The sequence below is a fragment of the Rhipicephalus sanguineus genome, chromosome 2 (assembly GCF_013339695.2).
Source record: "Rhipicephalus sanguineus isolate Rsan-2018 chromosome 2, BIME_Rsan_1.4, whole genome shotgun sequence".
Taxonomy (NCBI): Eukaryota; Metazoa; Arthropoda; class Arachnida; order Ixodida; family Ixodidae; genus Rhipicephalus; species Rhipicephalus sanguineus.
In genome coordinates, this window is record NC_051177.1 from 226,213,351 (window position 1) to 226,236,955 (window position 23,605).

General features: G+C 50.5%; 1 protein-coding gene across 3 annotated transcripts in view; it reads right to left on the minus strand.

Moving 5' to 3' along the window:
* LOC119384136 (synembryn-A) overlaps positions 1 to 23,605 on the minus strand; it is a 545,950-nt gene that overhangs the window by 379,909 nt on the left and 142,436 nt on the right. The gene's annotated exons all lie outside the window — the stretch shown is intronic.

Sequence of the window (23,605 nt, forward strand, 5' to 3'; positions counted from 1 at the left end):
CGATGGTCAAAAGCACAGAAATATTCACGTTTTCGGCACTGCGCATGGCGAAAAAAACGGAACCACGCAACTACGAGCAGACGAGCTGTCGGTGAGACCGGAAGTGCTAATATTAATGTTTGTTCGGTGTTTTTAACGCGATAACAGAATATAAACATACATATTATCTACTTACTCAAAATTAACAACGAAAGTAATAATGAGGGTGTTATCGTGATTATAACATCAGCCAATGGTGGAACTGCCGACAATCGCGTCATATTTTGCGGACTAATACATCATTTGTCGAGAGAAGAGGGAGCGATTTTCAGCTGACTTTGAGAATTTATTGTAAATTCCAGGCCGTGCGCATCGCTATAATATTTGGCTCGCGTGTTCTCGGGAGCCTCGACTACCGATCGGCAGCGCTTTTTGAGCATGCTCGAAAAGTGTTGCAGGGCCCCTTTAAGCTTCGCCTTTAAGAGTTGAACGCAATAGCGAAATCCGGCCCCTGGTGCGCACTTCAACCACTAAGTGCATACTTATTAATGTGTATTGTTACACACACACGCACAGACACACACGCGCGCGCGCGTGCGCGCGAATGGTACATACAGGTTTCTGATCTAAAGCAAGAGTCGCATGGCCTCCAAGATATACGCCACGCACTTGCCATCTCGGAGGCCATGAAGAGTCTCACAATGCCTCACAGATGGCATCTAGCGTTTGCTGTTTGCTTGATCAACGCTTCCTCGGGAAAGGCGGCATTGGCTTGATATGTTTTCCGCTAGATGGATATAGTTGTCCATTTCCTTTCTCGATTTTTCGCTCACAACCAACGGTCCCGACACCGACGGCGGAATTTCTGCGACACGAGCTCTCTAACGCTATCGCGTTAATAATGTCGCTCGCGCGAGAAAACTACTCCGTATGAATTCATGTAGGCGCGTGTTTATCGAACGAGTCATCGTAAAGCTTCTGTACATGTTGATCATTAGCAAGGGCGAGAAACGGATATTAAAAATTGACAGTAACGGCCGTCAAACTGTACCCTGCTCCTCGGTCCGTTTGATATTTTTCGGAAATAAGACGGGAATTCTTAAAGAAACTTAGCACTCTTCCCATGTTGGGCATTTCATTGCCGCCAACCCTTTGTGTGTGTCTAATAAAGAAGCAAGCTTGATTTTGAAAGGAAGATCGCGTCTTCCGTGAATACGCAACATCAAAATATGAAAGGAAACGCTGTCTTACTGCATTGACTAGCCCTTTTACGGAAGTGCCGACATGTTTCAGCATGGAGCAGTGGTTGAGTACTCGCTTGGAGATTGAGAGGTGGCGAGCTCGAATCCTCGTGGTGGAACTTTTTTTTTTCAAACGGCTTTATTTTTCTTTTTTTTATTGCACTAATGCTTTCTATATGACTTTCTTTACTGATATATTTATGTAGGGCACGTAGGCGTCGCCGTTTTAACGCTGTAGAGCCGTTTTGCGCTTGAGTACCCAGCGCCTCCCAGCGCCTCCCAGTAAAACACCGCTCCAGCGGCCCAGTATCCAGCGCGACGCTGGGCCCATAATCAGGCATGGCACTGGACGCTGGTACCCAGTGGCGCTGGGTTTTGCAATAGGGGAGGTCCTCCAGGCTCTGCATGACGACCCGACGTCTGGACAACTGGGTGTTTCTCGCACGCTCGCAAGAATACAGGAAAAGTACTACTGGCCGCGCCTTGTCGCCGACGTAACTCGCTACGTCAAGACCTGCCGGGACTGTCAGCGACGCAAGACACCGCCGACTAGGCCAGCCGGACTTCTGCAGCCTATCGAGCCACCTCGACGGCCGTTCCAGCAAATTGGGATGGACTTACTGGGGCCGTTCCCGACGTCCAATACCGGAAACAAATGGATCGTCGTAGCTACCGACTACCTCACCCGCTACGCCGAGACAAGGGCCCTACCCAGAGGCAGTGCCGCCGAGGTAGCGAAGTTCTTCGTTGAGAACATCGTCCAGCGTCATGGCGCCCCAGAGGTCCTCATCACCGACAGAGGTACGGTGTTTACTGTTGACCTAACTCAGGCAATACTGAGATACAGCCAAACAAGCCACCGCCGGACCACAGCGTACCACCACCAGACCAATGGTCTCAACGAGCGGTTAAACAAGACCATCGCCGACATGCTGGCCATGTATGTCGACGTCGAACACAAGACGTGGGATGCCATCCTTCCGTATGTGACCTTCGCATACAACACGGCCGTGCAAGAAACGACGCAAATGACGCCGTACAAGCTGGTCTACGGAAGGAGCCCGGCAACGACGCTCGACGCAATGCTACCAACCGCCACCGACGAAGACGATCTCGACGTTGCCGCCTATTTGCAACGCGCCGAAGAAGCTCGACAGCTCGCCCGCCTGCGCATCAAGAACCAGCAGAGGGTCGACAGCCGTCACTATAATCTTCGACGACGCCACATGGAGTACCAACCCGGTGACTGTGTGTGGGTATGGACGCCGATACGCCGACGTGGGCTCAGTGAAAAACTTCTTCGGCGATACTTCGGGCCATACAAGGTGCTTCGACGTCACGGCGCTCTTGACTACGAGGTCGTCCCGGACGGCATTACGAACTCCCAGCGACGCCGCGCACGACCTGAAGTCGTCCATGTCGTGCGCCTTAAGCCGTTTTTTGCGCGTTAGCGACCCTGGGGACTCTACTTTTTTTCTTTGTTATTGTAACTTATTTGTGTGTGCACTTGTTTTTTTTTTCCCCTTTCCATGTTCTGTTGCAAGCATCGGGACGATGCTATTTCAGAGGGGGGCAATGCCACGCCCGCTTCTTCTTTTATTTTGATGTGTTCGAGTTTGACCAGCAAGGACCGTTATCAACGCACGACGCTGGCCGCAAAGCAGTGTTCGAGAAGCTTCACGATTTTAGTAGATCGTTTTCTTAAGATTGCGCGCCGCACGCGAATGTTCCAGCTTTGTCGAGAGATAACGCCGCCACCAGCGATATTGCTGGAAAGTTCCATAGCGCCTGTATAAAAGCCGACGCGCGTGACCGCTTGTCAGTTGATCGACGGTCGACACTCTGTTCGCCGCTATCAGCGTATTGCTGTAGTTTGACTTTGTTTCTCGGCCACAAGTTCGGCCAAATAAACAGTTTCATCTCGGACGTGCTGACTGTTGTCTTCGTCGACGTCACGACCACGTGACAATATTAAGGAATTTGGCAATGGGGCCGAAATCATCCTTCTAGGGGACATGAATGCCCACATACACGACCTTGACGGATATTCAGACACCAATGGGAAGTTATTACTAGATCTCTGCGAGCAACATAGTTTGGAGATAGTTAACACGGGGCCTAAATGGGACGGCCAGATCACGCGGGAAGTCGGAAACAAACAGTCAAGTATTGATTATTGTCTCATGTCTCAAGGAATTTATCACAAACTGAGAGAAATGAGAATAGACGAGGAAGGGATTAAAAGCTTGGGTAGTGATCATAAACGAATAACATTACAAATGGGATATAAAACTGGAAATGAGAGCATAGAATCAAAGTCTGGCACCTCGTATTTAAATGACAAACAAATAATACATATAGCCACAAGAGTCGAGGAAGAAGTAGGCAAGATACCAGGCAAGGACTGGGAGTACAGTGAGCTATTAGATCTAATGACGAAAGAGATAGGGAGAGAGAAGAAAACTATTTGCTGGAAAGAGGAAGCCAAAAAGTTGATGGAACAAGGAAATCCGGGAAGCGATCGAGAAGCGGCGTGAAGCATCACGGAATCATAGAAGGACAAAAAAGGACAAGCGACCGCAGGACGAAGTAGACGAAATATGGGAAATATATCTAGAGAAAAAAATCCATTGTACAGAAATTGGTCGAGGCAAAAATTAAAGGCGAAAGTGAACGCTGGGTGACAGAGACTCACGAAAAAAAGGAGGCCGCACCCAGGATATTTTGGAGCCACATAAAGGCGCTAGGTAGGAAGTCTGTCCATACTTCAAATATCAGCGCACCAAAAAAACGAGCACACTAAAGGGGAGGAAACGACGCACACAACAAGCGCTTACTCCCAACTGAACTGAACTTTTCAGTTGCGAGTCAGCGCTTGTTGTGTGCGTCGTTTCCTCCCCTTTAGTGTGCTCGTTTTGTTGGTGCGCTGATATTTGAAGTATGAACCGATAACAGCTCGCCCAGGTTGCCATTTTACTCCAGGAAGTCTGTCACAACGCAACAACATATTCTAGATGAAGGAGGAAATCAATTGGAAGGGTACGAAGCGCTAGGTTACATTCGAAAGGTAACAGCCGATTCGTTTAAAAAGAGCGTCCAGGGGATTTCCCCGGTGAGTAAAAGTGTGGCGGAGAGAGCAACCGAGGAAGAGCTAGTGGTGGAGAACTTCAATTGGAAAAAGGCTGAAGGAAAAATTCCAAAGCGCACTGCCGCGGCTTTAGATGGGATTCCCGTTAGCCTCATTAACGAACTAGGAAATGGCACTAAAGAAGCACTGCTGAAAGCTGTAGAAAAATGCTTAAAGGACAGGCAAATACCGGATAGTTGGCGAAAAGGTAGAATGAACTTAATCTATAAAGGCAAGGGAGAAAAGCATAACATTCGCTCGTATAGACCACTAACCATTACATCGGTACTATACAGGTTGGCGATGCAAGCAGTAAAAATGAAAATAGAAAAGTGGGCAGAACACAACGATATTTTCGGACAACTCCAGAATGGATTTCGAGTCGACAGGCGGTTAGACGATAACCTGTTTGTTCTCACTCAGTGTATAGAAATATCTAAAATAGAAAATAGGCCCTTGTACATGGCTTTTCTAGACATCACTGGGGCGTACGACAACGTTAATCAGGAAAATTTGTGGGATATATTGAAAGGAATGGGCATAGGAGACGACTGTATACAGCTTTTGAGGGAGATATACCGAGAAAATACAGTTTGCATAGAACGGGAAGGAATGAGTAGCAAAGAGAACGTTGAGATTAGCAAGGGGCTGAGACAGGGATGTCCTTTGTCCCCGCTGTTATTCATGCTGTACATGGTGAATATGGAAAAAGCGCTAGAAGGTAGCAACTTTGGTTTTAATCTGTCACACAAACAGGGCGGCGTGATGATTGAGCAGAAGCTTCCAGGATTATTTTATGCTGACGATATTGTCTTATTTGCTGACAGTCGAGAGGATATACAGCAGCTGGCGGATATATGCGGAAGGGAAGGGGAAGCTTAGGACTACGGTTTAGTGTAACAAAAATCCTAGTGTAACAAATTTGTTACACTAGGATTTAGTGTAACAAATTGATGGCATTCAATGATCCTTGTGATCAGGCGGTGTCAATACAGGGCCAAGAAATACCGAGGGTGAGCAAATACAAGTACCTCGGAGTATGGATAAATGAGGGTGACAGGTACAGGAAAAAGCCTCGGCAGCAAAAGGAAAGAGGAATGCTGCAGTAATCAAGCACAGAGCATTGTGGGGATACAATAGGTACGCGGTGCTTCGAGGCCTGTGGAAAGGTGTAATGGTTCCGGGGCTTACTTTTCGGAACTCAGTGGTGTGCATGAGGGCAGAGGTGCAATCGGGAATGGATATAAATCAAAGGACTGTGGGACGCCTCGCGTTAGGTGCTCACGGGAAGACGACAAATGAGGCTGTAAAGGGCGATATGGGATGGGCATATTTTGAGGCGAGGGAGGCTCAGAGCAAAATAAGGTTCGAAGAAAGGCTAAGGAATATGAAGGAGAGTAGATGGGCAGAGAAGGTGTTCCGTTACTTGTATAGGAAGAGCGTGGACACACAGTGGAGAAAAAGAACTAGGAGGCTCACTAGTAAATATACGGCTGGTAGTGTAAGCAGTATGTCAACAAGGAGCGTTAAGCGAAAGGTCAGGCGGAGAGGATTTACTGGATGGCAGCTATGGAGAAAAAACCGGCTTTGAGTAACTACCGAAAGGGCATAGATTTCAAAACAGGAGAAAGTGCCTCAGATCAGGCTGGCCGACGTTTCGATAGGGGACCTATCTTTGTCAAAGGCGCCTTGTCATCCCTGGCGTGTTAGTTTTATGGGGTTAGTGATGACGTCGTGTCCAGCGGCGGCGCGTCTGTTGCTGTTGGTAATTGATGCCTGGAAAGAGAGAAACTCGAAAGCAGAGGAGTAAAGCCCTTGCCACATTTCAAGAGAGTTTGCAAACACGTTCGGGTCTGCCATGTCAGAGTTAAAGGTAGCTGCAAAGAAAAAAAAAAGAAAAAAAGGGGGGGGGGTACAACCAAGCGAGAGGGCGAGTGCAGCCATCACAAAGAGCTGCAGAAGGTGGTGAGGAAGGGAACTACAGGCGGGGAGAAAAAGCGGGAGGCTTACGTTTAAATGTCCGCCAAGGAGCTGCAGAAGGTGGTGGGGAAGGCAGTTACAGACGACAAAAAAAAAAAATGAAATAAGGAGGGAGGCATTTTACGACAATTCAATGGGAAGCGCTTTACTGTTTGAAGCGAGATCGGGTTGCCTGAGAACGGCTAGTTATAAAGCGAGATTCAGTAAAGAAGAAGAACAATGCACGTGCTGCGTGGAGATCAGGAAACGGCGGAGCATGTTCTGATTGAATGTGGAGACATCCACCCAGGTGTACGTTTGGGCACGATCCTACATGACGCCTTGGGTTTTAGAGACAATAGAGAGTTTTAGTGCTGGGGACCCCAAGCCACCTGCGTACGCACGCTCTTGCGTTGCTTTGTACTCCCAGCCGCATCCACCGAGAATACAAAAGAGCGCAAGGGCCCGCGCGCCCCCAAGCCCGCGGGAACCCAGCACTAAAACTCTCTATTGGAAAGCTGAACACACCCGCGATTCTCTATTGGAAAGCTGAACACACCCGCGATTGAAATAAATGAGAGACGGTTAGAGTATCGGTGGCAGAAAACTCGAGAGGAAGGACAAAAATAAATATTGGAAAAAAAAATAAGGACATTCTGCCGTAAAGGGCAGAGAACGGAGCTGAAAACTTAGGTTTTTTTTTTCTTCTGGAGTAAAATAGCTTTAATTGAAGTAAAGACACTAGGCCAACGCTAAGAAAAAAAAAAGAGTACAGATTTTTTTTTTGTCGAGCCTGGTGGCACACTTGTCACCGCCCCGTTATAAAGGGGACGCTCATAGCATCCATCCATCCATGTGCAATATGGCGGTTGGGTGAATGCACGCTAGATGTCGTTATAGGTGCCGCTGCTCTCAGATTGGCTGCTGCGCCCGTTATCTCTCATTCTCCTTGATCATCGCCGTACCTGGAGGAGTGCGCTTGCCGGATCGTGCTGCTTGGCGGACCATGGACGACGAGGAGCGCCGGGTGCGGAAGGCCGCTGCGTCTCGTGCTCGTCGGCAGGATCCCGAGGTGCGAGCTCGAGAGCCTGCCGCCAAGCGAGCGCAGCAGTAATCAAAGCGGCGTATCGATTTGATTATTGCTGGGCGAAAGCACTGAACATTTCACGGTGTAACCATGATTGCTTGAGGAGCTTCGCCCAAGCTCTTCATCATTCACCCGTGGATATGCTGTAATTTTTTCAAGAGAAGACTACGGAGTGGTGCTGATATGTGAGCAACGTTGCTCACAAATCTTGCCAGATAGTTTATGATGCCCAAAAACCTGCAGAAATCAGCAACACTCGACAGCTTAGCCATTTCGCTTATGGCTAACTTTCTTCGGATCTGGCCTGATTCGCATCAACAAGTAGCCTAAAAAAGCTACTCTACTGACACAAAAAGAACATTTTGCCCGATTGAGCGTCACCCAAGCTGCACCCAACCTTCTGAGCACTGCGTGCAGCCTTTCAACACTTCATAGCTCCGCAGAGCAGATCGTCATTATCAGGTTCACCAACCCTTGAAGGCCATCCATAGATTTCCACCGTTCACTTTTGAAAGACGTGTTATACACGAAAGTGAAAAAAGGCAATGCCTAATCCCAATCCTGGTGGTCAGCCGACACGTACATCATGTTGGTAAGGTTTCGGTTAAAACGTTCTGTCACGTCATTCTTCTTTGGATGGTAGGCAGTGGTCAGCTTAATGTCATTGATGACCCTGGAAAAAAACTGCCTGCCACAGTCGATTGAGAGCTGCCGTGGTGCCCCATGTTGAAGGATGACGTTGTGGAGCAAGAAGTCTGCTACGTCGACCGCAGAGCGAGTCGGGAGTGCGCAAGTAATTGCGAACCACGTGGCAGTCTCTGGCAACGGCGATCCATGTATTTCCCGAAACAGACGTAGGAAACGAACCAAGTAAGTCGAGGCCGACACGATGAAACGGCTCATATGGAACGTCAAGTGACTGAAGACGGCCAGCAGGCCGGAATGTTAACTTCCTCCAGCGCTGACAAAGGTCGCACAAGGTCACGTAACAGAGCACCAACCGGTACATTCCTGGGCAGTAGAACCGACGGCGTGCACAATCATCGGTGCGGGAAAGTCCAAGGTGTCAATCACAAGCAAGAGGTCAGGATCGTCAAACTGCGACGAAACAACGATCCCAGCAACCGTGCAAGAGGAGCTGCGAAAAATTCTACCTTCACCGCAACCTCAAGTAGATTTCATCGCCGACGTTGTGCACCAGGAGATCCAGCAGTCACTGGGCGCGCCTCAGCTAGCAGAGCCGCAGCCGCAACCTATGAGCTATGCTACTGCAGCCCGCCGTCATGCTCATCCTCCACGCCCACGTCAAGACGCCACACCGCCGCAGTACCGTCGCCAGACACCGCCGCCGCCACAGACGCCCTACCGTCCGACGTTTGGCGCGCCCCTGACAACCGCCCGCTCTGCTACCACTGCGGGGAGGCCAGCCACACGTACCGCCGCTGCCAGTACCGACAGATGTGGCTATGCGGTTTCGCCATCAACGCGCCGCGCCCGCAGCCAGGCGAACGGCCTCGCGACATCGACGACTACCTCACCAGAACACAGTGGCAAGAACGACGACCTTCCGCTCGCCGTCACCCGGTCGCTACATGTCACCGCACCACCGGCAGTACACTGGCCCAAACAGGGGCCGGTCGCCTAGCCCGGCAGCAATAGATGGAGGTGCGGTTGCTGTACGTCGAAATGCTGAAGATCCTCCGTGGCCGCCACCGACGACGTGACGAGACCTGCAGAACACGACGCGAAGCAGACGAAGCCCCGCCGACGAAACCTCGCGGACCGAAGACCCGACGACACCACATGGAAGCAGCGGAACAAACCGATGCAGCCGTGACCCGACGCCGAGACCCAACCGCAACGCAAGACGGCGGACTAGCAACCTCGACGTACTATTCAACGGACACAACGTTACCGCTCTCACCGACACTAGGGCCAACTATTCCGTCGACAGTGGGTCATTCGCCGCGAAGTTGAAGAAAGACTGCTTGTGGAGGACCTGAAATCCACACCGCTGGAGGTCATTTGATAACGCCGGCTGGAGTCTGCACAGCAAGAGTCACAATCAGTGACCGAGCTTATCCTGCGAGTTTTCTTATCCTGCAGCAGTGCTGAAAAGACGTGATACTTGGGATGGACTTCCTAAGTGAACACGGTGCCGTGGTAGACCTGAGATCTGAGTCCATAACGCTATCCTCAGAAGAAGCTCTGCCAACCCCACGACGCCAAGAAACCACGCCTTAAGTGTACTCGACAAACAGGTCACCATACCACCTCTCTCAAGCGTCATTATTTCCGTCTGCACTGAAAGAGCCGTCGACTTGGAAGGCGTCATCGAGGGTAACCAGCACCTGTGGGTCAATCAAGACGTTTGCGTCGCAAGAGGAATAGCCGAGCTTCGTCGAGGAAAAACAAAGGTGATGCTCACGAATTTCGGCAACGAATACAAGCACGTGAACAAGGGTATGACAGTCGCCTTCATTGAAGAAATTGTGGAGGCCAGCAATGCCTTCAACCTCACAGATTTAACCGAAGCTCCCGCGAAAACGCCAGGGCCGGAACCTGCTTTTCACGTCAACCCAAGTCTTCCCCAGTGCAAGCAAGAACAGATCAAATCCCTGCTCCAACGATACAAGGACTGCTTCTCGTCGTCATCACGAATTCTACAAAGTCCGGTGGTGAACCACCGAATTATAATGGAGGAAAGTGCGAGGCCCATCCGTCAGAGCCCCTACAGAGTTTCGACTCGAGAGCGCGACGCGATAAAGAAACAAGCCGAAGAGATGCTACGCAACAACGTCATCCAGCCGTCCAACACTGTAAGCAAAAGGTAGCCGAGATTGGGTTTTTTGCGGCTCATTACCTCTGAAAACTCCCTCGCTCTTAAAATTACTCCCTCATGTTGGAGTAAAAGTGGCACATGACATAGTTCTACCACCACCTCTGAGGAACGTAGTAAATGGATGTCATAATCCAATTTTACTACGTGGGGGGTATTCTGTCACGTGATTTTTAACCACCGTTTGAGAGTTTTTTGCCGTGTGACCTCAGCACCCCCGCTCGCCCCGCTTCGGCGGCTTTTTTCATAATGATTTTTAAGGCGCAAAGCAGGACAAACACAAGAAAGGACATGGGACGGAGCGCCTTTTGTTCGACGAGGAGCGCCCCTTCCAGTTTTTTTTTTTTTTTTTCAAAGCTGGGCATTGTCGCGCCTAGGGAACTTTCTTCACTGAAACTGCAGCTGCAGAAGCACAACGAGCGGGAAAAGAGGCCTGTGAACGAAATGACTTGCTCGAAGAAAAAAACCTGCTGGAAAGCAGTACTGCAGCTTTTCGCATATCGTTGGCCTTGGAGACAACAGGGGTGGAAGCAGGCGTGAGCGTTTTGGAGCAGCTGAGGGAGCAGGAATAATGCTGTTTTGGAGCAGCTTTGGAGCACCAAAATGTGTGTTTTGGAGCAATGCAAGTTAGTTTTGGAGCAGAATTGTAGGATCAAACATCATTGTTTAATTTTTATTTCTGGTAAACACAAGAAATTCCAACGATTTTAGAAAACATTCAATATTGAGGAACCGACAGCACTTAAACAAATGACATATATACACACACGCGCGTACGTGTTATCATTAAAACATCACAGCTGTGATAGAGCAATGACTCAGGAAAACGAGATAAGCGATGTTTTGAACAGCTACACTTGACTAGACTGACAAATGAAAAACGTTCATGGTAATGAACGTTTTTCAGCAGCGGCGTTTTTGCGCCGCGTTTGCCGGGTTGCATTTTCGTCAAAAGCCTACGCCGGCTTCAAAAAGTTCCTTCGAATGGGTGGATGGATGGATAAGGCTGTACCCTTTAGATCGGGCGGCGGCTCACGCCACCTAGCCGTAATAGTTAAATACTAGCACTATGTATGTATGTATGTATGTATGTATGTATGTATGTATGTATGTATGTATGTATGTATGTATGTATGTATGTATGTATGTATGTATGTATGTATGTATGTATGTATGTACTAGCACTTCCTCCGTAGGCGAAGGAATTTTCACTTGCGCCTTGATTGTAGCCACCAATCAGATAACCTCCTCCTGGTTATTTCTACCCGCTTAGTCTATTTTACCTTTACTGTCCCTAAACCCCAATGCTTTGAACCATTCTGCGTCATTTTCTTAAACTATAGGGTGAAGCCTTTTACAGACCAGTATCAAGTGTTCAGCCGTTTCCTCCTCCTCTCCACACGCACTACGTAACGTGTCTGTGCCTTCGTATTTGGCTCGGTACGTCTTGGTCCGCAATACTCCCGTCCTGGCCTCAAACAGCAGAGAACTACCCCGAGAATTATCGTAGATCTTTTCCTTCGCAATTTCCTGCTTGAAAGTTCGGTAGGTCTCCAGTGCTGATTTCGTACTCATCCCTATTTTCCACATGTCCCTCTCAGTTTCTTTCACCTTCTTCTTAACGGATAGTTCCCGCGGAGGTCAGCGCCGTCTGGAGGCATTGGAAGAAACCAAACACGCGTCTGCACCCTAAACTCCACTTCTCGGACGAGCGGGCGATGCGCCGCGCGAGGCGTTTTCTTTTCTACTTCGGGTAGGAAGACGCGGCGGCGTGATTTTAACACGAAAGTGTTTTATGCCGGGGTCCACCAAGATTTCAGTGACGTATTTCCGTCACGGAAATGACGTCGAAAAAATATACACGATCAGATAGCAAAGAAAAAAAGTTCCGTTATCAGGCGTCGAACCTACGACCGCTCGGTCCGCAACAACAGATGCCGGGCACGCTGTCCACTGCGCCACGGTCACAGACTCTAGCGGCATTACAAACGCGCCTTTTATATCTACCACTCTCCCGGTCGGCGGGGTGGTCTTGCCCTCTGGGAGCGGTAAAGTAACGTAATTCGTAATTACTGTGTCCTCCGCAATAACCACGTGCAACGCCTTACACGTCCGTCCCATTCGGCGTGTTTTCAATAGAAGTTAAATTTTGTCAATGCCTTAACACACCGCGAGGTGGCGGCCTTAGTCCAAACGTCATAAAAGCGTCTGCCTCGCTCAAAGCATCAAGCTAATCCAAACCAAAAATAGCTCTGCGACGCGCGCCTGCCTCAACTAGCTGTAACACAGCGTTCTCCGCTCACGCGCTCGCCCCGAGAAAAATCGCGGCTGGGCTACCGGGGCGGCACAACGCGCTTAGCGTTTCCCTCTAGTCCGGCAGTGGTGTTCAATCACATCTGAACATGCCGCGGAATGGCGACCAAGTTCTGCGTCCAATATGCGACGCTCTTCTGGCTTTCACACCTCGTTCTCTGAAGACGCTTTCACCGTTAACTACTACAGCTACCACAAGGATTTGTTTAATCATTTAACATGGACGTTAGCCGTCGGGATGGAGATGTACCACCAATCATCAAAGTGGGTTAAACGGCACTATAGCTGCCAGACATCAATATACATTGTGCAAACTCTGCTATATCAATGTACAGTAAACACTCGGTTACTTCTGCAAGGGCACGCTTTACTTTCGTGTTATTCCGATTCCTATGACGGAGGGATCAACCATCTTTTTTTTTGAGATAGCGTTCATCAAAATGACGCGCACGACCCTCCGACCACGCGTCAGTCGCGCATGATATCAAGCCATTCGGGACGCAACAACGCGATTTCGCGAAGGCGTTCGTCAAAAAACGCGCGCGTCCCTCCAAACGCGCGTAAATCGCGCCAAAAATTGCGCCACGCACTTCCACCTTTTCCCTTCAAGTTCCAAGATTTGTCAATTATTGATGTCGGTTATATGCACGCAAATATGGCACTTGAGGTGCGATGATACTAGATGTCGCAAGTGCACAATTTGTATCCCGTGGTTCTGTTTTCGTACTACCTCACATTCGTCTTTTCAGTAATAAACGTTCCAAGTGTCTATCTTGTTCTTTTTTGTATATTTCTTCACTCGCCACCTCATGTACCAAGCCACACACAGCCACGGCGGCGAGCGGCATGTCATGTTGTGCTGCGGATAGTACGAGCTACGGCGTACTCGACCACGAGCCGAGCGCAGGTTCTCACCGAGCCAAAATCGAACAACGCGACCGATCGCACTAGCGAGACTAAGCTCGTCGCTGCACGAGCGCGTTTACATGCTGCATTTATAACGTCTAAGGGCTTGTGTGCAATGCAACAAATTCTGCACATGGAGAGGCATGCTCTCGCTAAAAAAAAAAAATGAGTTTCAGAAATGGTCCAACCGACTTACACAAACTGAAGCCCTGTGAGTGATTTCGCAGTTGGTAGTGGCTTCATTGACCGCAAACGGATTAAACAAATTTTTCGTTTTCATACAGACTTATGAAACAAAATCCATATTACACAATCAGCTATACAGTGGTTTCCTAATGCAAAGATTCTAATAATGGTCGCGCGTTTACGTTCGCGGCAGCTGCTCGCACTATCTTCATGGCTTCACATCAAATTAAATATTCGCAGTAAATAGAACCTTTTCGACCTTATGAAGCATCAACGCACTTACTTTTATTCATGTTCGCAATCCCAGGCCACGATGACAACAACCGCCTCGTGCGCGCAGCGCGCCAAAAAACTCCGCTGCCGCCGGCGTCACAATCGAAATATGGCTGCACAACTCACTTTCTTGTTCGCTAGGTTTTTTGCGCCTTCGACAAGGTCGCGAGAGCGCGCCAAGTGATGTGATGATGATATAATGATATAAGCTCGCTTGGGCGCGCCATGACACGGATGCCAGCGGCACATGAAGGCACCAAACGTAGCCTCGGTGATCGGTTCCGGCAGCGCACCGGAGCCCATGGCGGAGGCCGTGCACCAAAGACCGCTTGGGAGCAGTTTTGGCGCAATAATGCGTTTTGGAGCAGGATGGCGCAGCAGAAGCGCATTGGCGCAGCGTGGCGCAAATGGCGCAGCACTTCCACCCCTGTGTGTAAGAAGCTTGCGCTGCATATGTTTGGTTGCGGTGATGGCAAGTTTAACTCGCGCGGGCGTCCGGCTGCAGCACAGCGGGCTGGATCTGAGGTGCTTCTTCTATCATCGAGCGGCCGTGCGCGTACGAGCGCAAGGCTCCGAGCCTGGACGGCGCGAATACCTCGCTATCGTGCCGAGTCGTGGAGAGCCACGAAGAACACTCCCAGCGGCAACAAAGTCAAGTTCGTGTGATCGTCCGTGGTTGCTTCCTAGAGGGTGACCGGCTACAACTTCGAAGCGACCAGAAAAAGGCTTCGCTACGTCGTCGGCACCGAGCCTGCCAGCGGCCGGTGTGAGTGCGTCGCCGGAGCAGGTGAAACAAGCGTCGCACAGATTTTGTTTCACAGAACAGTCCGAACTGTGTACATTCCAAACTGTGTATTTCGCTCCATGCGGCCGCCGCTCTGAAACATCTAGCGCGAAGGCGAGCCCCGGTACGAGGCAGACGGAACCAACGTGCGGCCGTCGGTGGACTGCGAGTACGAGCACGGTGAAAACCGGGCCTGCGAGCCGTCTCGTTCGTTGTAAAGTGCATCGCTCCGTAAGACACCGCGAATAGCAGTCACCTATTATTTTTAATTTGTGTCTAACATAACGATGACGAAAACTGCTCAGGAGATCGCCAGCTGTCTTTCATCGTACAGCCGTGCTCCTCGAAAAGGCCTAGCTACGCCGTCGGTAAGGAGCCCGTACAGGCGCGGCGCCGCTCTACTTCGTCGGCGTTCCTGGATTTGTGCTGCTACTGTGTTTGTGCACCGCTGCGCAATGGAAAAATTGTTGAGTGGCCGTGGTTTGTGTGTGCTTAGGTATATTTTGCGGGTTTGTGCGTCGGCACTGATAACGCGGGTGCGGCCAACACAAAGTGCCAGCGACTAATTGGATAATCAGAAAGGTGAGATAAGGCAGTTTTGTACTAACAGGCCGGTGTCACTCGTGGCGACTTGCTGCCAACCTTAAAAGTTTACGCGTGCGCTGTGAATCTTTATTGTTCAAGCAAGCAAAACATAAGTATTTTACTGGGACTACATGGCGGGTCAAGATGTGGTGCCTATATATACCGGGTGGCCGGCATACGGTTGTGCAGCGGAGCAGTCAGTTGAAGCGGTGTTTTATTCTGCATTGGTTGTGTGGTTGTGTGTGTGTGTATGTATGTGTTTGTGTATGTATTTGTGTATCTATATATGTCATGGATACTGTGATTTCTACGTTGATTAAATTCGAATTTCGGTGTGTCATGCTGCAATCGCGCTCCTTTTTTTTTTTTTTAACCACCAGAAATAGCCGCGAAAACTGAATTAGGGGAGTAAATAAATACTACTACATCAGCCAAAAGAAACTGTCGACCGGGAAATAACTCTCTGAAATCACCGGAAAAACATTGTAAAGGCAGTGAAAAATTACTCTTACTATACTCGCTGAAAACCTCAGCGGAGTAAATAATTACTACCGTTCCTACGTTCAAAAACTCGGTTAGTGTGAGAGTAAATTTTTACCGCGACTGGTACGTGTAAAAAAAAACCCAGAAAAGGTAGTGCGCTAGAGGACAAGCAGTTTACTCCCGTTTCTGGTTATATTTGTTTAGTGTGAAGAGTCCGTGGGCGTCACCCGTGGTGTTAGTGAAGAAGAACGGGACACTGCGCTTCTGCGTTCATTATCGGCGCCTGAACAAAATCACGATGAAGGACGTGTACCTCCTCCCACGGACGGACGACACCCTGGATCGACTTCACAACGCGACGTACTTTTCGTCGATGGACCTCAAGACCGGCTATCGGCAGATCCAAGTAGACGAAAGAGACCGAGGAAAGACCGCTTTTATAACATCCGACGGCCTCTTAGAGTTCAAGGTCATGCCCTTCGGTCTTTGCTCGGCACCTGCGACGTTCCAGCGCGTCATGGACACCGTGCTGGCCGGATTGAAGTGGCAGACGTGCCTCGTGTATTTGGACGACGTCGTCGTGTTTTCCTCGACCTTCGACGAGCATCTCCAGCGGCTTGAGGCCGTACTTCAAGCAATGAAGACTTCTGGACTGACCCTGAAGCCAGAAGTGCCGATTCGCCTACGACGAGCTCTTGTTTCTGGGTCATGTGATCAGCAAGTCTGGAGTGCGCCCAGACCCGCGAAAAACAGCTGCCATCGCCGACTTCGCGCCACCCACCGACAAGAAGGCCGGGCGCCGATTTCTCGGCTTATACGCCTATTACAGCTTCGTCAAAAACTTTTGACGGATCGCCGAACCACTGACGCTTCTCACGAAGACTAACGTGGAATTCAGGTGGGAAACGGCGCAAGTGGAAGCATTTCAAGAACTTAAACGATGCTTGCAGACGCCACTTATTCCACAACAGAAAAGGAATGCCTTGCCATCATCTGGGCTACGTCAAAGTTTCGCCCCTACCTCTGTGGCAGGCCCTTCAAAGCTGTCAGTGATCATCATGCTTTATGTTCGCTAGCTAACTTGAAGGACCCTTCAGGTCGTCTCGCACGATGGAGTCTGAGGCTTCAAAAATTCGACATTACCGTCGTGTACAAGTCCGGACGAAAACACTTTGACGCCGACTGCCTGTCTCGTGCCCCCGTCGACGCGCCGCCGCAAGACGACGACGACGACTGCTTCCTCGGAACTATAAGTGCCGACGACATCGCCGAAAGGCAACGAGCCGACGCGGAACTGGGGGGCCTTATGGAGTACCTCGAGTGCAAGACCGCCGTTGTTCCGAAGGTATTCAAGCAAGGACTGCCGTCGTTTTTCTTACGGAACGGCGTTCTCCTGAAGAACTTCTCGCCACTTCGAAGCGACTACCTTCTAGTCGCGTCCTCGTCATTGCGACCAGAGGTCCTCCAGGCCCTACACGACGACCCGACGGCTGGACACCTCGGTGTTTCCAGCACGCTCGCCAGAATACTACTGGCCACGCCTTGCTGCCGACGTCGCCCACTACGTTAAGACTTGCCGAGATTGCCAGCGACGAAAGACACCGCCAACTAGGCCAGCGGGACGTCTGCTGCCAATCGAACCACCTCACCGGCCGTTCCAGCAAATTGGGATGGACCTACTGGGGCCGTTCCCGATTTCAACTTCCGGCAACAAGGGGATTGTCGTAGCAACTGACTACCTCACCCACTACGCCGAGACAAAGGCCTTGCCCAAAGGCAGTGCCGCCGAGGTAGCCAAGTTCTTCGTGGAGAACATCGTCTTGCGTCATGGCGTCATGAGTTAGGTCCGCCTTTACTGCGGACCTAACTCAGGCGATCTTCAAATACAGCGAGACGAGCCACCGCCGCACCATCGCCTACCACCCGCAGACCAATGGCCGCGCCGAGCGTCTAAATCAGACCATCGCCGACATGCTGGCCATATACGTCGACGTTGAGCACAAGACATGGGACGCCGTCCTTCCATACGTGACCTTCGCTTACAACACGGCCGTCCAAGAAACGACGCAGATGACGCCGTACAAGATGGCCTATGGAAGGAACCCGGCGACGACGCTCGACGCCAAGCTACCCAACGTCACCGACGAAGAAAATCTCGACGCCGCCGCTTACTTACAACGTGCCGAAGAAGCTCGACAGCTCGCCCGCCTGCGCATCAAGAACCAGCAGCACACAGACAGCCATCGCTACAATCTTCGACGACGCTTCGTGAAGTACCAGCCCGGCGACCGCGTCTGGACGCCAATACGACGACGCGGACTGAGCGAGAAGCTTCTTCGACGATACTTCGGACCGTACAGCTTCGACGTCTCGGCGCACTCGACTACGAGGTTGTCCCCGACGGCATCACAAACTTTCAGAGGCACTGAGCTCGACCTGAGGTCGTGCATGTGGTGCGCATTAACGGTACTCTTCAACAGTACTATGCTCGTTAACGCACCTGAGGACTCTAATGTTTGCTTGGTTTATTGGGTTTTTTTTTTTATTTCATGTATTCATGTTCCATTTTTAAGCATCGGGACGATGCTTTTTGAGTTGAAGCTTCACCCACAAAGACTGTGGGCAACGCGCTGCGCAGGCCGCGCCGCGATGTGTAAGAAGCTTCGCGACTGTTTTAGAACGTTCCATTAAGATTGCGCGCCGAACACGAACGTTCCAGCTTTGTCTAGCGATATCGCTGGAAATTTCGATAGCGCCTGTATAAAAGCCAACTCTCTCGACCGCTTGTCAGTTGATCGACGGTTGACGCTCTGTTCACCGCTATCAGTGTACTGCTGTAGTTTGGCTTTCAGTTTCTCGGCCACAAGTTCGGCCAAATAAAGAGTTTCATCTCGGACGTGCCGACTGCTGCGTTCGTCGACGTCACGACCACGTAACAATACTGTCCAAGTCGTAACGCCCAACGACCAGTGTGACCAGTAGGATCCTTAAAGGGACACTAAAGGCAAATAACAATTTATGTCAAAGTTCAATGTGTGAGAACGTATCAAACGTCAATATTATTAACAGCAGTGCTCTACTAATCGAGAAATTAAGGTAAATGTAAGACACGATATGCGCCACGAGTGAGACATTTTCGAAATGATCCCGATGATGTCAAGAGTTCCGAGTACAATTAACCACTAGTAAACAAACTAGTTGCGATAAAAAAAGATCCTTCCGTGCATCAGAAGCCGTAATGAAATGCTGCTTGTTCGTTTCTGTTTGATTCATGGACAAGTCCTCTTGGCGTTACCATGGGGGACGGCGCGAATGGTTCAAAAGTTCCCGTTTTCGCCGAGCTGCGCTTCGCTCACGTGGTCACGTCTCAGTGGTAGTTTCGGTATCGCGTACTGCTGCGTGTGCTTGGCTCTCGCTATTTTCGCACTGTTGATACTCTATTTCTGCTGCTGACCAAGCTAAGCTCCGTTACAGTGAACTATACAGTTTCGGAGTGGCCCGTGGCTGCGTCTTGGCAAGGTTGATGGCTGCTGTTTCGCAAGAAACCATAGCGTCGGCGGCCGGGTAGTAAAGGCGGGCAACGCTGGGCACGGCAACTGCTACGTCAGAAAGACCGTTCAGGCGGGTGAATTGAATTGCACTAACGCTGTGCGGACCACTAAAACGCTATTTTCTTTCAAAATTGTGGGGGTGCTATCACCCCCTGTAAAGATGTTTGCGCCTCATGGCGCACGCGTGTCCCGCGGATAGGGAAAATTGTGGGGGTGCTATCACCCCCTGTAAAGATGTTTGCGCCTCATGGCGCACGCGTGTCCCGCGGATAGGCCGCAGTCAGGTTAAAAGGCCGCCGAGCGAGCGAGTGGCGCTGTGCTCGGGCGGGTTAGGGTTAACGCGGTGGCGCCGGCAGCGCCCCCTGCGGGAGAAGCTAGGCCGGCGGACACAGAACAGCAGCGAGTCTCTTTTTGGGGTTTGGTAGCGTGCGTGGATGGACGCCTCCCGCGGTGGGTCCGTGGGGGACGAGACCGCGGCTCGTTCCCTACGGGTTCCTCGTGGTGAGTCGTGCATCGGCGACGCCGCATTCGCGGGGCATTATGGGGTCTTATGTTGTCTTGAGTGTGTTCATTGTCATTGTATAAGGTTTAGCGTGTTACTACTTTGTATAGGATTCGGCCGGCGAGCTCGCAGTATGTAAAAAGGATTTAATAAACGTACACGTGTTGTTGTACGGCCGCATGAACTGTCTCCGTGTGTTGTGAGAGCGGCGATATATCTCTCAGACACCACAAAATAAGCATTTCCTTGGCCCGAAACAAGCACTACGAGGTTTCTGGAACGCTATTTCAACAATCAACGTCGACTTAATATTTGCCTTTAAAGTCCCTTTAAGAGAAGACAGCCAGCACACAGCGCGGCAGTAGGTGACAATGCTGAAGGGTCGACTGTGCAGACAAAAACGAAATTTTGCTACAGTCCAAACAAGAGCCAGGCACTCCCCCTCTGTTATTGAATAATTCTGTTCAGATGTGGAAAGAAGGCGGCTGGCATATGCAATGGCACAATCCTGACCCCACAGGCATTGCCCGAGAACATGGCATGACCACTGGCATCGGTGCGTCTCTTGCAGGGTGCAGATGAGTCTAAATGAGCTAACACAGGTGGTGACGTCAAAAGTTCGACTAACTGAGAAAAAGTCGACGCTTGAGCATGGCCTCAGGAGAGGAGGGTTTTCTTTTTAAGAAGGCATATAAGGGGCTGCGCTATTACTGCAAAATCTTTAACAAAGCGGCGAAAATACGAGCAGAGGCCAAAAAATCGAGCGGACATCCTTGGAAGAATGCAGAATAGGGGATATTCATAATGCTTGGTGCTCCGGCAACACTGGGCGCTTCCGCCATTTTTTGTTGGGCGGCGTCGCGGAATCGTCTGCTAGCGGCTCCATAAGGAAAAGCCACGGAGAGGTTGAGCAGCAGACGTTGGCGGAGCTTTCGAGCAAAAAAAAGACGCCATTTTCTTGGACACCCAGAGCCGAATGGTCAGAGGATCTCACTGTGCTGCCACAAATCGACGAGAACACAATATCGGAGTTCTGCGCGCATAAAAACTCATCCGGATGGCAGCTGCAGGAGGCGCACTGCTTCGAAGAGCCGAAGCGCCGTTCTCTAGTGGCGTGCGCTTCCTATCAGAGGTAGGCATAGCTCGGCACACTCACTCATGAGTGCACTCACTCACACTCACTCACACTCATTTGAACGTTGTGAGTGTGAGTATGAGTGAGTACTCATGACCGTGAGTGGACGTGAGTGTGAGTAGGAGTGAGTACTCATGAGTGTGAGTGGACGTGAGTATGAACGTGAGTGAGTGCTCATGAGTGTGAATGGACGTGAGTGTGAACGTGAGTGAGCCCTCATGAGGGTGAGTAGGCGTGAGTGTGAACGTGAGTACTCATGAGTGTGAGTAGATGTGAGTATGAACGTGAGTGAGTGCTCATGAGTGTGAGTGGACGTGAGTGTGAACGTGAGTGAGCACTGAGGAGGGTGAGTAGGCGTGAGTGTGAACGTGAGTACTCATGAGTGTGAGTAGATGTGAGTATGAACGTGAGCGAGTGCTCATAAGTGTGAGTGGACGTGAGTGTGAACGTGAGTGAGCACTGAGGAGGGTGAGTAGGCGTGAGTGTGAACGTGAGTACTCATGAGTGTGAGTAGATGCGAGTATGAACGTGAGTGAGTGCTCATGAGTGTGAGTGGACGTGAGTGAGTACTCATGAGTGTGAGTAGGAATCAGTATGAACGTGAGTGAGTGCTCATGAGTGTGAGTGGACGTGAGTGTGAACGTCAGTGAGCACTCATGAGGGTGAGTAGGCGTGAGTATGAACGTATGTGAGTGCTCATGAGTGTGAGTAGTCGTGAGTTTGAACGTGAGTGAGCACTCATGCGGGTACTATTAGTGTAACTGAGTACACTATAACATAAAGAAGAGTCAAAAGAGGGTCACGGCCGCGTGACTCTCTTTGGGTGTCCATTTGATCCCTTTTGGAAGGTAGATGAGAGAAAGAGAGCATTTGGGCTGGAGTCACGGTACTCTCCTAAAGCGCGTTTCGATTGGCTTCCGCGATGAAGGCGCGGTCGTATGCACCATACGTATCGCGCGTTTGCCGTTCGGCACCGTTTTGTCGTGGTGGCTCGCCTCCCTCGCCGACGGAGCCAGCCGGGCTGGCGCCGCGCCTAGGCCTTCTCTCTCAGTCTGCTCGGTCTCTTGGAATGCGTTGTGCGTTGCGTCGGTTGCGGGGGTTGCGTCAGTTGCCTGTCGTGCAGTTTTGTGTTCGATCAAAAATGCGCATCTTCGGTGGCGTTGACGCCAGGCTCCGTGCTCGAAGTCGCGCTAGGAGGGCGGAATATTCATGGAGCCGCGCACACGAACAACGTGCGCCCGTTAACGGTGAGTGTACTGCTTTCGTAGGTACTAATTATACAGCTTTAGCTGGACGTCTGCAGCAGCTCTGCGGAAGTTATCTGCTAGCCATTTCCAACAGCAGCCTGCGTCCGCGGGGCTGTTGCGGATGCCCAACTAATGACACCGTTATGCGCGTTGTTGTACAAGCTCCCATAAAATGAGCGATGCAAACAATTATCAAGGGTCATTTTTTTGCTGATCGCACATTGTGTCTGCATTGCTGAAGGTGCAAGGTGTCGTTTTGAGGTGCGCTTTAGTCTACTTCATAACAACATTTCTATCAACCTTGAGTGTGCAGCGTGCTTCCGCACGTGGGAACGTGAAAAAAAGCCCGTCTACAGAACGCTTAGACGCACTATATATTATGGTTTTTCTTGGCTTAAAGACGCTAGTTTTAGATGCAGATATAGTAGGATGCTTCCAGCACGTACGCGTTGGTCACTTAAGTTGGACACGCCTCTCCGGTAAGGTGAAAAAGCGAGAGACTTTCGACGGCGCGCGTTGTTGCGGTCGCCGCCGTGCACTTTTTTCCTTGGTTTCTGTTTGCTGTTTTCGTGGTTCGCCAACATCTGCGATGACGCTATAACAGAATCAAGTGAGTTTACGTGATTGTGGGAGTTATGTACGCTAATTCTAGCATATGAAATGTCTGATTTCGACGTAGACGGCGTCCGCGCGCGCTGGGTGTCGTTCGGGGGCTCGTACTCGAATGTGTTTGCTGAGTATTATTTAAGGATTGGTTACGTTTGTAAAACATGCGGTCAGTAACCGCTCACGGCGTGTCCCTGACTGCCGGAGGATGTGCTTGGGTGTCGGAATATGCTGGCGCAAAGCCGTGCTTATTCTGAAACCAAATTTTGAAGCGATTTCTCAGAAAAGAAGTGCTTTCATTCGTGCATAGCCAGTGCCGACGCGACGGCGAGCCCCGGCGGCGCGCCAGGCAGCGTACGCGAACTGCGTGAACCGCGCCGAACGGCAGGCAGCCACGCGACCACGCGATGTATATGATGAATACGGCGGGGTCTTCGACACGCTAGCCGATTGAAACGCGCTGCAAGAGTGACAACTGACTCTTGCAGAAAAGTTAAATATCATTTTCTGATTCTACCTTCCAAAAGGGGCGAAATGAATTACCGAAAAAGACGCGATCGTCCTGTGCGTTACGGCCTCTGTCTTGGCGTCGCGACAATCTGACAAAGAAGTTTTGGCTACCTCAGCACGATGGCTTTGAAGGAACCGAGGGATCGTGAATATCCTAGAAACCAGGAAACAGATTCACAGTGCCCCTGATGCATTTTCCTAAGACGGCTTGAATACCAAAGCCATCGGGTGCGACTATTTTACCATGCAACTTATATTGCACAAGCGCCGCTTTGCTTTTTCACACGGAGGC